Source organism: Ambystoma mexicanum, chromosome 4p, assembly GCF_040938575.1.
Source record: "Ambystoma mexicanum isolate Mex_15411 chromosome 4p, UKY_AmexF1_1, whole genome shotgun sequence".
Taxonomy (NCBI): Eukaryota; Metazoa; Chordata; class Amphibia; order Caudata; family Ambystomatidae; genus Ambystoma; species Ambystoma mexicanum.
Genome location: NC_090927.1, coordinates 962,983,949 through 962,998,497, shown reverse-complemented (window position 1 = coordinate 962,998,497; position 14,549 = coordinate 962,983,949).

The following is a 14,549-nucleotide window of genomic DNA, read 5'->3' as shown; positions in this document are numbered from 1 at the left end:
GGTGCACAATGTGTGTGAGACCATGTTCGAGGGCCTGCGCGAACACCGACTCAGAGGACCATTGCTTAAGTGGCTACGTGCATGCTTTGATAATACACAGCATGCCCACTGGAAATCGGATTGGCTCATTTGCGTGAAGCACTCCGCCATACAAACAAGGGAACACCCCCACCAAGATTTGCCGCTTTGTTAAACCAATGTGTGTTTTCGGTGGCGTTGCTTTTGTGAAGGGTGCTTCACATTAGTGAACATGGCCCCTCGTGTGATCTGACAAAGTAGTATGTACCTCGATGCATACACAACTTTGAGTCAGGTGACAAGCCACAATGGATATTTCATCTGGGTATTATGGTATGTCCAATATTTGGAATACCATTGCGTTATTCACCAAATACATTTTTTTCCTTTTTTCCTCTGTAAAATATGTCTTCTTCAGCCACTTTAGGAATCCATAAAACCAATTGGAATGTCTTAAAATATTATTTGTCCATTGACTTCCGGGACTGACGTTTAGAGGAATTCTCGCGAGATTGGCTTGCACTGTTGAACAGAACTGGTTTTCCAAGAACGCTGTTTCATTATGTTTCATTTGTTCACATCTCAATGGCAGTTGCGTGCCTTCTGTTCTTCGTGACTGAGTTTGCCATTAGTTGGTCTTTTTTTCTATCTAGGTGCACGTGTCCATTAATCGCTGAGACGTGGCTTTGCTAATGCATAATAATGGCTTTTACCAAAGACGTTGAATTGCCTTATACTAGTCTTTCGCACAGCAAATAACTTTCTCAAACACTTACTTTCACACTGAAATCAGTAAGCGTGCTCCGAGGTGGCTTGGCAAATTGGATGACATTTAAACGGAGTGGCAATGCCAGACGCCATGGTGGTTTTGCTTCACATGTTTATTAATGATTTTTTTTTCAGTTGTGAAATTGTTATCTGCAGTCACATCTGTGAGTGGTCGATAGGGACAGAATTCCGGATGCCTAAGACATATTTCACATTAAAACAAAGAATAGATCATATATTGTAAAGTGCATGTCATATAGCGAAGAATGGATATTTATTTATTTATTTCATTTGTATAGCGTGCAAACAACCCATAGGCATTGATGCGCTGTTACAGTTACAGAGTTTGATCAATATTTCGTAAAAGAATACCAACAGTAATACAGGAACATAGCAACCAATTCACATTATCGTAACAGGGTTAGTTTCCTGGTGGGTAAGAGTAGGGAAAAGGGGGGTTGTGGGTCAGGAGAAGAGCTGAGTTTTGAGTGCTTTGAGAAAGACCCAGTAGGATTTTTCTACCCTCAGGGAGGGAGGCAGTTGGGATATTTTAATAAATAAAGTGTTTACATTGTATATGGGTACAATGGTATTAATTAATGAAATAGTGACATGAAATACCAACATGGTCTAGAAGTAATATAATGAAAAACAATACACCAGCAAGTGAAAACATTATTTTATATTCTAAGATGCTTTTGCTAACTACTGAAAAAATAGGATATACCATATGCCGAACACCACATTCTAAATATAATAATCCTTAGTTACCACTTTACAATTTGTATATATCCCACAATGAAAGGCCTATTCTCACAACTAAATACAAAAACAACGTTTTATTCATTGAATTCCATGTTTTATATAATGAAACTGCTGTTGAGTCACACACATATTTTCATGTGCGGAAATGAGCTCACAGTCACGACCCTTCTGTGACCCCTTCACTCTGCTTCCTGTGGCTCAAAGTTACTTTTGCAGCCCAACAGTCAACTCCTGGTTTCTTCAGTGCAGTGAAGGCGAAGGCGAGTGCCGCTGTGCTCCATTCTATGCTTACAGGGGACACAACAGTCACTGCCATTTCCATTATCTGATTTTAATTTCAAATCCTATATGTGTATCATTATGAGAAGATGTATGTGCTTTAGAACTAGCTAAACTGGGCAGTCTTTGGAGCCCATTGGTCCGATCAGTGGTGCAGCCATCTTATCCTCAAATCCAAACCTGTAGGCTGCCCCAATCAGTGTATATGTTTACCTTCTGCAAACATTACAATGTTAGAAAGAATACTGTGACAAATGAAATGAGCACCAAGCCCAGTGTGCATTGTGTAGTTAGTCATTCAAGCATACCACACTTTTATCCCAGACATGTATGCCTGCTATAAAGATGTGTGCTCATGCTTATGTTCCCAAATGTATCTTTGATGTTATTCAAAGCAGGTTGGACACTTCACGGGTGCTTTTTGTCCCCTTCCTCTTTCCCCAAAGCCAGGGAGAGGGTTCTCGATTGATTTATGATACAGTGGGCCCAGGCAGTATGTCTTATTTCTCTGTTTTGGAAGTGCTCATCTTTACAAAAGTTAATGAGAGGGCATTTATTTGGGACTGGGTGCATGAATATTCCTACCTAGCTGCATGTTGTTTTAAACACTTGGCATTCCTTTCTTTGTCGCAGTGTGGGCCTCCTGTGAACATATGTATAATGCATACGTTTTCTGTCTAATATATTCCCATACATCAAATTCGTTTCAATTGATGTAAAAAAAAAAATATATATCTTGATATTTACATATTCCTGAGCGGAGCTAGGCAATGTTGACAAGTCTGACTCTGATTCCGTTTCCCTGGGGTGCATTTTCACTTCTGAGTTTCTAATCTGCAGAATGCTGGTTACCCATTGGTGTAAAGCATGTGCACAGAGCTAAAGTTCTAATGCCCAAACTAATCAAAGTGCAGAGGTTTCCCATACTGAAAAACCTGAGATTTGGTTGGAAAATATCTGTTGTCCAAACCTTCCTGTATGTTGATAAACCCTGCCATTACATCTAACAATACACATGTGAATTGGAGACCATGGCCAACTGCAGGCATCTGGAAGCTTAATCAAGTTCTAGGTGTGAATTCTCGGGTAGATTTGTTTTATTTTTACACTTCAAATACAAATCACGCAACTCTGAGACAACGAGGTATCATGCACTATATGGGGTAAATGCTCCCATCCTCTCTCCTTTAAATACAAGTATACACGATCCCGAAGGATATTCTAGCTTACAAAACAACTACTCTCCGAATATGTGATGTATAGATGGCTCTCCTGTGATTCTGTCTCTTGCATGGACAGACCAGAGCAGGAAATATGGGAAGTTGAGAGAGGGCAGATGATGGCAGCACAGGATTGGATGAGAATTTGCAGACATGTTGTGAAATTTGAAGTGGTTATGGATTTGCGTCATACTCAATAGAGGGTTGCTCATGTTTTATATGGGTTGCTGTGGAAGATGAAGAAATACACACTTCTGACATGGGATTTATTTATGTTGGTCATGCAAACGAGGAATAAGCACGAATGTGCACATGCTTTGGCCTTGTGACAAGATTGCCTGTGATTGGGACGAGATCCTTCATCGAATGGAAATGGACTCTCATTCTGCATTTCCAAACTCTCCGCTGTTATGTATACTGGGTCTTCTGCCAATACACCTGAGTTTATCTGCCAATGTCAAGAATTGGATATACAAAGCATTAATAGGGGCAAAAGTGCATGTACTAAAACAATGGAAAAGCAGTGCGAGACCAAGGCATGATTTACAGCATGATAATCTTATTTGCTAAAGAAATTGTCTTTTGGGTGTAGAAGCAAATGTTGAAGGACTACCAGTTATTATGGAAATATTATAAGGAATTGTATGTTGAATGTCTTGTTTCTTTGTATTTGTTGGATTAAGATATACGATTAGTTCAACTTGGCTTGGGATATACCTCCACCCCGTTTCCTCTATTTCTCTAATTCATTGCTATCCCTGTCATGTGTATGGTATTGAGAAGTTTTTTTTACAGAATCTAACCATTTAGACCTAGCTAAACTGGGCGGTCTTTGGAGCCCATTGGTCTGATCAGTGGGGCAGCCATCTTATCCTCAAATCCGAACCTGTAGGCTGCCCCAATCAGTGTATATGTTTACCTTCTGCAAACATTAGAATGTTGAGAAGAATACTGTGACAAATGAAATGAGCACCAAGCCCAGTGTGCATTGTGTAGTTAGTCATTCAAGCATACCACACTTTTATCCAGAGATGTATGCCTGCTATAACGATGTGTGCTCATGCTTATGTTCCCAAATGTATCTTTGATGTTATGCAAAGCAGGTTGGACACTTCACATGTGCTTTGTGTCCCCTTCCCCTTTATCCAAAGGAAGCCAGGAAGAGGGTTCTCGATTGATTTATGATACTGTGGGTCCAGCTAGTAGGTCTTATTTCTCTGTTTTGGAAGTGCTCATTTTTCAAAAGTTAATGAAAGGACATTTATTTGGGATTGGTTGCATGAATATACCTACCTAGCTATAGGTTGTTTTAAAAAGTTGACATTCCTTTCTTTGGGCCTCATTACGACCCAGGTGGTAATCATGGTGCTATTAGCGCCATGTTTGCCGCCGGAACCTTACCGATTCCGCGATGGTGAATGCAGCAATTACCGCCCCATTCCAAGGTTGGCGGGGCGGTAATTCCCCATTCACCATGGTATTAAGAAGTTTTATTTTAAAGAATCTAACCAAATTGTGGAATCGTATTTCTTTTCGATTTCTTTTTGTATTTTCGATATTAATTTACTGGAGTTGAAATAGGCTGGACAGCATCTAGTGTATTTCATTTACATAGCATACCATGCACTCCTACCATTATTATACGTTTTGAAACTTCTTTAGTGAACATTTTTGGTTACTGTTCAGAGTGTACGTGAAATCTGCAATAAAAAAAGAAAACCTGAGATGGATTTATGATTGAATTCTACCCCTTACTAGATTCAAGCAGTGCTGCTTTTCTAAAGGTCTTGTTAGGCAAAAAGGATCTATTTTTCACGTTTAGAAACAAAATGATGCTTGACTCCAGTAATGGTCACAGAGGGAGAAAGAATGATAGGTAAATTCATAGTTTCACTAACAGACATATGCACCTGAGACGTCCATAGAGCTGGCACAGAATCCGTTCTGTGGCTGGTGAGTGACTGACTACTCCCCAGCCCTGCCAGCATCTCCTAAGCATCAAAATAGGAACGTTTTGTAAAGGATAAATATGCTTGCCATTCCAAGGAAATGCATTGCATTGGATGAAATGTTGGGAACAAATTAGATGAACTTGAAATAAGTGAAAACCTTTGTAAATTCCTAATATTCAAACCGCATATGGTACACTAGCTGCAGCTCAGTACATTCCACGATATGTGAGTGTGTAAAGACCTTCATATAAAGATAGAGAAAACAGAATAGGTGAAGGAGTATCTTTTTTTAATGATTTAGGAATCAGGTATAGCCAAAACTGTAACGGGGAACCCCAGTTGGAGAAAAGTGAATGGTCTGGTATGACGTCCTTTCATCGCCAGGCATTTCAAAGCCTCCATTTCAAACGTGTAAAGAATAATGAAAAAGTGCATCAAATTATTTTGGTTGGTGGGAAAGGGCAGATAAGGGGATGAGGGGTCAGGTATAGTTACAAATAGGCTGAGGACGGGGGCTTGGCCCCCCAAAAAAACAATTTAATTTTTTTGTTATTTTATGCACGTTTAAAATGCAGGCTTTAAAACACCTGGCGATGGAAGGACATAGAACCAATTGTCCATGGCTGGCCATTGTTGGGGAGGTAGAGCCATTTATTCAGCACTGGGTGGTTATAAATACCAGTGTGTATATATTGCTGTCAAAGGGGCAGTGATTTGGGGCTATCAAGACATCAAGACATCATGGAACTCAATAAGAGGGTGTATGAGTTTTTTTTAACATCTGTTAAGTTTACCCAAAAGGACCCCAAATACCCTACTATCCATGAACTGATTGTACTCGTATTGATATGTCACTGTATTATTGGCACACAATATTGGGTTCACCACTAGGAAACTATAGTGATAATATGATTATAATGAAATCTCTACTGCTATGCAAGAGGACAGGGCTAAGTAGGGGTTTCTAAACTCCTACTTAGCCCCAAACTACTGCTAAACCAGCAGTGATCCCAATCATAGAGGCGAAACAAGCACAACCCGAATGGTACATCTACTTTGCCTCTAAGATAGCATGGGCTGAGGACAGCCTGTACAATTAGTTAGGAACTATTTTCTTTTGGCTGCTTTGTCCCCATGGACTTCAATGGGACACCTTCTCTTTTTGCTATTCTTTGCACTCTGAGCTTACTTTTTGGAGGTAAGCAAAAACTTTTGTTTTACTTACCTTGCATTTCCTCACTTTTATGGGGATACTGGTGTCCATAAGACTCTCAGTACTGGAAACCCTGCCTCTCTATTTGGAATTCTTGTATTTTTGAAAATGCACAAAGCAACTTACCATGAAGTGTGGTTGAGATACTTTGCATCACTGTACCTTTTTCTTTTGTAATATTGGCGTTACAGACACAATGGCCCTCATTACGACCCTGGCGGAGGACCATGGTGTAATTTGCACCATGGTCCATGGCGCTAAGCTGCCAACTCCACCATGGGGGTTGGCGGACTTACCGCCCCATTCCGACCTTGGCGGGGCGGTAAGTCCCCAATCCCCATTTACCCTTCCCCATTCCCATTTTTGCCCCATAGGGTATAATGGGAGTGGGGAAGGCGTTAATTACGCCACCGTAAATTACGGTGGCGTAATTAACAACAGGTCCCGTAGCGCCATGGATTTTTCCGCCCGGAAAAACCAGGCGAAAAAACCACCATGGCGCTACGGGAACTCGTAGTAAGGCGGAAAGGTACGCCATGCATTACGCTGGCGTAAAACCCTTTCCGCCAGGGTCGTAATGAGGGCCAATGTGTCCAGGATGGACTGGTGGCAATGGGTATTTTTCTGCATTGTTTTGTACTTTGTTCTCATGCCCTTTTGCTTGTTACTGCATAATGCCATTTAGATTACCATATACTCTAAAATGGCGGTGCCAAGAGATTTGAATCTGTCAGTTGGCCATTTCGTGCCTCAGCCTTTGTTCTGCACTCTCAGGTCTGGAATTGCCATATATGGAAAGCCCTTTCCTGGGCAGTGCCTCTGCTTTCCTGGGCAAATATGGTTGTTCATGTGTGTGGCTGGATGTGGGTGGGGGCTTGGTCTGTCTTGACCCAGTTCAAATTCAAAGAAAGTATGTCTGTTGCCAGAGTCTATCTATGTTTGGACAGCATCTGCCAGTTTGAATGGTGCCAATTCTTAGCATTGGTGGGCTTAGAGGTAAGTCCAGTTCAGATCCTGGATAAAAGAAGGATTCCTGCGGCCATGCAAGAGATCATCGCTGGAGCAAAGACCCCTACAAATAAGTGCAGTCCACTGATGACCCAAGGACAACCATTGCAGCTGATCACCATTACCTCCAGCCAAGTTCCGGTGAAGCCCTGCTCCTCTCTACTAATCTCAAGAAGGTCCTCATCAGTGCACAAGGACCCATGCCTGATGAGGCTTTGGAAATATCCATGGACTGCCCGGTGGACTGACCAGCTCTTTCCTTGGCTACTGCTACGTCCTGCTCCAGTCACCATTCTGAGTTCAGACTTGGAACTCTACACATCCTCAACTTGTGGGACAAGATGCATGTCCCTGCAGGTCTTCCTTCCTGACTGGGGAGAAGCCATGCAGGGCCTGCTGCGTTCTTCTCACCATGAGGATCACGAGTTGCTGCCTGATAGTGGTGACTTTCGCTGCAACCGGCCTTTTCATGTCTTGGAGATCTTGTGAGATAGCCTGCTTCATGGGGGTCCTCATGCTGGTTTGACAAGGGTGTCCAGTCTCCAGTACGTTCACACCAGAGCCCACAACTGCCCACTCATTGGACCCATTCCTGATGCTGAAAGTGACCTCTGCACCCGGTCCCCTGGACCTCCATCAACTAGACAATGCCTAAAAGTAACTGATCCCAGCAGATTCAGGAACCCCAGAAGTTGTAAGTGAGTGAGTTTGCATCCCTATTACTGATAGATGTGTATGGGTGAAGAATCCTAACACTATCTTGACCATGCTGGACTAAGACAGGTTGTGGTCTGGTCAAGGATCCCCACTGGGCTTCTCCTAGTGTTATGGGATTGTGAGGGAACCCTGTAAGAACGTTACTTACCTTTATTTACATCTTCTGGCACATTTACCTGCAACCATTGGCTTTGGCAACTCTTGTTCGTGAATCCAATATGAAACCCACCTGCAAAGTACATGTTGTAGAAATGGTGACGTTTGGGCGAAAGGCATTAATTCCTAGCATGTAATAACAATTAGGGAAATTCATTTAGGTTTTCTTGTGGATTTTCTGTTTTCTTGCAATTTACGTACCTGTCCCCAACTGGTTCTAAATTGCTATTAGTTCTTTCTTCACTTGCTTTACCATACACAGTTACTTAAAGTGTTGCTCTTGACATTGCCTATCTTTTGCATAACTGTTTTAAAGGTAAAGTTTTGGTGTTCTGTTAGCAGACCCCATCAATTGTGAAGGTATATATGTATATATTAGTCATTGTGTGACAATACTTACCAGACGTTTTCATTGCTTAGAGTGTATTTAAAATCCCAATAAATAATTGTATGTTTTTGTACATCTTTTCTGTAAATTGAATTACTGGACTGTTCTATGTGTGTCTTGTTGTAGCCCTCCTGAGTCTACGTTTTACCACTCCTCTATCCTACCTTGATTGGGTTTGGCTAGAAATCAGTGCCTTTTCCTTTTAACTAAAGTAGGGTGGCCTCTCACAATTCCCAACCCGGGATGATCTTGAAAATCCATTTCAACACTCTTAAAAAGCAGTGTGTGTAAGCATAGAAACATCCAGACAGCAGTAGTACTGTGAAACAAAAAGAAAGGAAATGCCCTATCAAGTTTCTATTTAAAGAAATGTAGATGTCTTTAATTAAACTAAAAACACAACCACACTATTACAAAACTAACAACCCACCCTGCAAAGACCATGGGCGTACGACATGGGGGGGCAGGAGGGAAAAATCCCCCCCACAATTTTAAGTGGGGGGGATATAATGGCATTTATCCCCCCAGAATATGTCTGTGTTGTGCACAGTGCATTGTGTCTCTGCCACTGGCTGCAGTTGCATGCAGCATGTAAAAATACTTCTGCAGGCTTTGCACTGCTGAAAAGTTGCCAACAAACCCTGATTCATGGACCTGTGTAAAGTGCATTTTTGGTGTGCAAAGTCAGTGCAAAGTCATTTTTGCAGTACAAAATGACTTTGCACTGCAAAAATACACTTTGCACGGTTCCATGAATCAGGCTTTGGGTCGGCAGTGCCAGTGCAAAGTCACTTTTCAGCAGTGCAAACTTGCAAAGTCACTTTCAACCGTTCAAAATGTCCATGAATCGGGCCCAAAAGTGTGTCTTTACATGACGTTGCCGACGACTCGGGATCAACATTCCCTGCTGACACAAAACTCTCTAATGACTATCAGTGCAAAATGGCACAACCCCGCCGCCATTTCTGCCACACCCAGGAAAACTAGCTATTCCTTGCAGCCTATGGCATAGCTGTGAGAAACTACATAGCTTGGTATGGAATTTAAACCCAAAGACTGCCAGATGGCACACCAACAAACCCTGCTGAAGATTAGGATGTATATCAGTATATACTAAAGCCATTAACATGATAGAAAAGTGATTTGGGAGCAACCAAAGCATGCTGGGGCAGAGGACGTGCTGCACACAGGCAGATTTTCCGCATGCAGAGGGCAGGAGTGGCAACACATACTCTTGTTCCGCCCAAGTGTCAGCATGAAAACCAGATCAAATCATCAGTTTATCATTTTTAGATATTCTCTGATTACATGTAGTAATCATCAGAAACATTTGCCACAACATTTCAACTTTCTATTTATTGAAAGCCCCTTCGCACCACAACACTTGCATTGGTGTGTTTTCAACAACAGAGCCGTTTCAGCTCCTGCATTTGGGCATCACTAATCCAATGCTTTGCTGGGTGCATGGTGTCATGAGAACATAGCTATTTATTTATGTTTGTATTCGGTATACCCCTTAAGTGCCAGGCTATTATGCAAGTCTATGCAAAAATGACGAGCATACTCGTCCATGGCACTTAAGGGGCGCCTAGACAGAAAATGGTGTTTCAAGGCACCACAAGACAAAAAGGATGTGGGGGACAGGGAAAAAAACATCAATGACAGTCCCACTAGGCCTTGCTGTTAACAATATAGCAGATAGAAGCTGCTGTCTGTTAGACGTCAGTGAGATAATAAGTCAGTAGCTCCTGACCCTTATTCACATATCCTGATTCTCTTAAAATATCTCGGTGAAGCACCGAACATGCATGTGGTTGGGCAACCAGTAAGGCTCGAAATAGAGAAGTATCCAAAGCGACCTTAATTATATATAATATAAATATAAATTCCACTCAGCCTCATGGAGCCTCACCAGTCCGGAACCCAGGGTCTTTAGGTCCTTTAATCACGGCTTTCTCAGTTGAAGTTCTGTCCCATTCAGCCACAGCAAAACTGCGTGCCAGCCTACCCCAGCCTATGCCAGCTACCACAGATCGTAGGCACACAGCTGAGAAATAGATGTTGCGGCTGCTAATCCTCTATAAGTGTAATCAAAATGGTGTAACCAGGTTCGTGCTCAGCCACTTGATTTATAAGCACTATGGGCCTCATTACGACCCTGGCGGTAAGTTACCGCCTGGGCCGTGACTTTACCACCATGGCGTAAACTACGTTTACGCCATGGTGGTTGGCGGACTTACCGCCCCATTCCGACCTTGGCGGGGCGGTAAGTCCCCAATCCCCATTTACCCTTCCCCATTCCCATTTTTGCCCCATAGGGCATAATGGGAGTGGGGAAGGCGTTAATTACGCCACCGTAAATTACGGTGGCGTAATTAACTCCATGGTCCCTTAGCGCCATGGATTTTAACACCTGCTAAAAGCAGGTGTTAAAAGCACCATGGCGCTAGGGGACCTCGTAATTGGCGGTAAGGGGTCGGCGCAGCTAACGCTGGCGTAAAACCCTTACCGCCAGGGTCGTAATGAGGCCCTATGTGTGTCCTTCACTGAGTTCTGGTAAAAACAAACATTGGCAAAGCCAGCAGTTTTGGCTTGTGAACAACTATTAGGCATTTGCCAAGCACTGCTGTTAGATGCCCGGTACTCGCGCCACAAGTGACATTTGCCGACACAAAAGCCCAAACTGTTGGCATTGCCAATGCGTGTTCTTTTTCAAATCAATTAGGATAAAATCAATAGAAGAAGATATTGTGTGAGTACATGTACTCTATGTGTGAAAGTAAGATGCATGCACTAAGACGTGGGACTTGAAAAAATAAGTTATTAACGGTAGAATAAACATCTGCAAAAAAAATCCTTATAATAAAAGAAGCTTTATATATTGTGGGATAGAGGATGCAGGTAAAGCGGAACCTGAGGCTGAACAGGGCAGTTCCTGTATATGGGGAGCCCTCGCAGCCCTAGTTTATGTGATGCTAATGCAGGTTTTGGCTAATGGGTGGGCTGATGCATTCTGCTCACGGGTGTGGGCAACAAGAGACCTGCAGTGAAGGAAGTTGCATTATCCTTGACCATGTTTTTTGGTTGGATTGAGCCCACTAACACAGGATCCGAGATTGAAACCAGCTGCAGTGGTTCAACCACTGCGATTTGGTGGTGCTCAGGCACCTCAAAGAGGAAGGGAACTTTTATTTTTATGTGGGAGAACAGAAATTGTCATTTTGTGGACATAGAATACCCTATAAAATCGGGAATGCATTTGACACCCTTCTAGGTAGGACTTAGAATGAAGGAGCCATATGAGCTCAAGCAATGACAAAAACACACACCTCCTCTTTGTGCACATATTTGAGCGATGTCTTACATGCACCTTGACCACCTCTGAAGGTTCCACACCGTATACATCAAAAAAAGGCCCTGCATGGCAAGCCTCAGCCTCCTCTCCCAGCAACCATCAATCCCAGACTCCCCCTGACCTTGTGTGGAGATTGGTGCAATCAACTCTCTCTTGCATGGATTGCCTCCTTCTTGTCCACATCACTTGGACTCGCCATTTGCACCACATCCATCAGACAGCGATTAACACTTTCCACCACCCCATTACTTTGGGAAGGTACAGCGCTGTCTTCCTGTCTTTTATACAACATTGTCCAAGATAACATTTGACCTCCTTAGTCACAAACTGTGGACAGTTGTCACACACTGCACTGGCTAGCTGGGTTGGGCTGTCACTGAAAGCACACAGAGCTCTCACTCCAACAGCCCGCTGCATGCCCTGCTCCGCTATACAGGAGAGAGGGATTTTTAACTTAATGCTTCTGCATGGCCTGGTGCCACACCCAATAGACACTGTGCTAAGTGAGGGGATGCTTTCAATCCTACCCCAATAGTTTGATACTAACTGCAGTACATGTTGTTAATGACCTCTTGTATTCACTAAGCCATCATTAAAGCACAGACAGCCTGATTGAAAACATGTTTGTTAACATTGGGTGTCTGTTTAAAGCCACCTCTCCAATATTTACATTACACATTAGATTAATGGACTCCTTTAGGGGATATGGATTTTGAACAAATGCTCATGATCATCACTCACTACAAAATAATTGGCAGATCCTTTTACTCTGTGGTTTGTGTCTGCAGAAAAGTCCCTGTTAAGAGGGTTGTAAAGTTTGTGAGATTTGTGGACAAGGAATGGTGGGTAGACACCCAATCCTTTTGGGACTAGCTATGCTAGGGACATTAAGCCTTTTGACCTGGGAAGTGGTAACATTTTTACGTCAACTGACCCTTCTGAAATGAGACGCCAAATTGAAGGATTTTATACTCTGAAATGCTTTTCTTTTTCTTAATTTTCTTCTGTTTTCTTTTCTTCTTTTCTCTTGTTTCATACAGTGATGATATATGTAATGTAATGCTTACTGCTATTTTAATTTAAATTTTTGTGAAAAGTCGAGTTCTTTGACTAAAACACAATAAATAAATAAATAAAGGCAAAGTCCCCAAGGTGTACCCTGTCCCCACCAGATTTTATGTGTTTGCTACGCCCCTGAAAAAGACAGACACAGGGTATGGAGACTTTTGGATGAAAGGGGCATTCTGGGTATGAAGGCGAGGCTCTATAGGCAATTGCCTTTGTAGCAAAGTCCAAGATCAAATGTATGTTTCCCAAACAAGTATCTAATGGGGCCTTGCTTGTTACTACAGCCCTTTTAAACAGGATTAGAACTAATATTGTTTCACTTTAAATCTTCTTCGGTGGGCGTAACCCCATTGAGCCGGGCTTCTGTGAAACTTCCACAAGGTTGATTCAGGGGCAAAGACTGTGCAAGTGGAACTCGAAGGAAGATTGGGAACAGGTGATTTGTAGGTCCTCTCAGTTTGATGGCTCAATGGTGTTGTGATGCATCGATTAAAGTGCAGGGGTGAGACAATTCTACTGTGCCTAATGACATGGTGCAGTTTGACAGCAACAATCGGATCTAAGGCCCTGGAGAACAGGGAGGGAGGTTGAGTGAATGGTGTGACATTTAACAAAGAATGGTGTGACATGCAACAAAGAAATTTAAGAAATAAAATGTAGAATGTCAAAGGCTGGTACGTGCTTGCAGCGGGAGCTAGTACACTTCAATGAGGGTCACAGCGATGTGGTTGTATTCTGGAACTCTGGAATTATTACAGATGGTGGTAACTTAAAAGACCAGAGTGATTATGAAAACAGTATCTGCAAATTTGACCTTCTATACAATCCCAAGGTGTATGTGATGCTTGAATGCTACTATTTTGGGGTCTGAGGACAGAGGCAAAGGGAGAGCATGGTGGACATTATTATATCATAAGGCAGACAATAATGAGACGATCTGAGACCAATTCCTGATCAGATTCAGGAACTATCACATTCACTAGGAGATTTGATTAAAATACAGTCCTTCTCTGGATGGACTTATCTCTCTCCCCAAAAGAGTAGAGCACTCAATGAAATGAGTTGGCAACATCACCAAGGATAAGGGAAAGGAGAAGTAGGTGGCTTGTAAAGAGACTAAAGTTAAAATCTCTGAGGGCAGGTCCCCTTCCATGAGTGGGAGGAGCAAGGGGCACATTGATCCCTGCTACTGAAATTAAGGTGGGTGCTAGAGGAGGCAGGAGAGACATCCAACACAGGGGCTACCAGTGTAACAGTGCTTCCCACTTCCTCAATGTTATGGGCTGCCCTGGGTGGTACGCCATACATGCTTATTGTGGTCGCAATGGACACTTTGAAAGATGCTGCAAGAATTCTGATGGTCGTCCAAGAAGCATTTCCAACTTTGAGGAGTCATTTACACAGACGTTGCCCCAGGCTGAGAAATGATGCCATGATATCGCTATTTTACTCTCTGAGGTCTGGGTTAGGTCACCCATGTAAAAGCCATGTGCCAAATTCTGCATGAAAGAGGGTACTTATAATTGGTTAGTGTACTCTAGAGCAGGCTACACCATTATGAATAAAGTCTCAGAAGGGAGCCTTTCCATTACTGAATGCTACTGGACATGGATGTCTGTGTTTTGGGATTGGCATGGCCAGT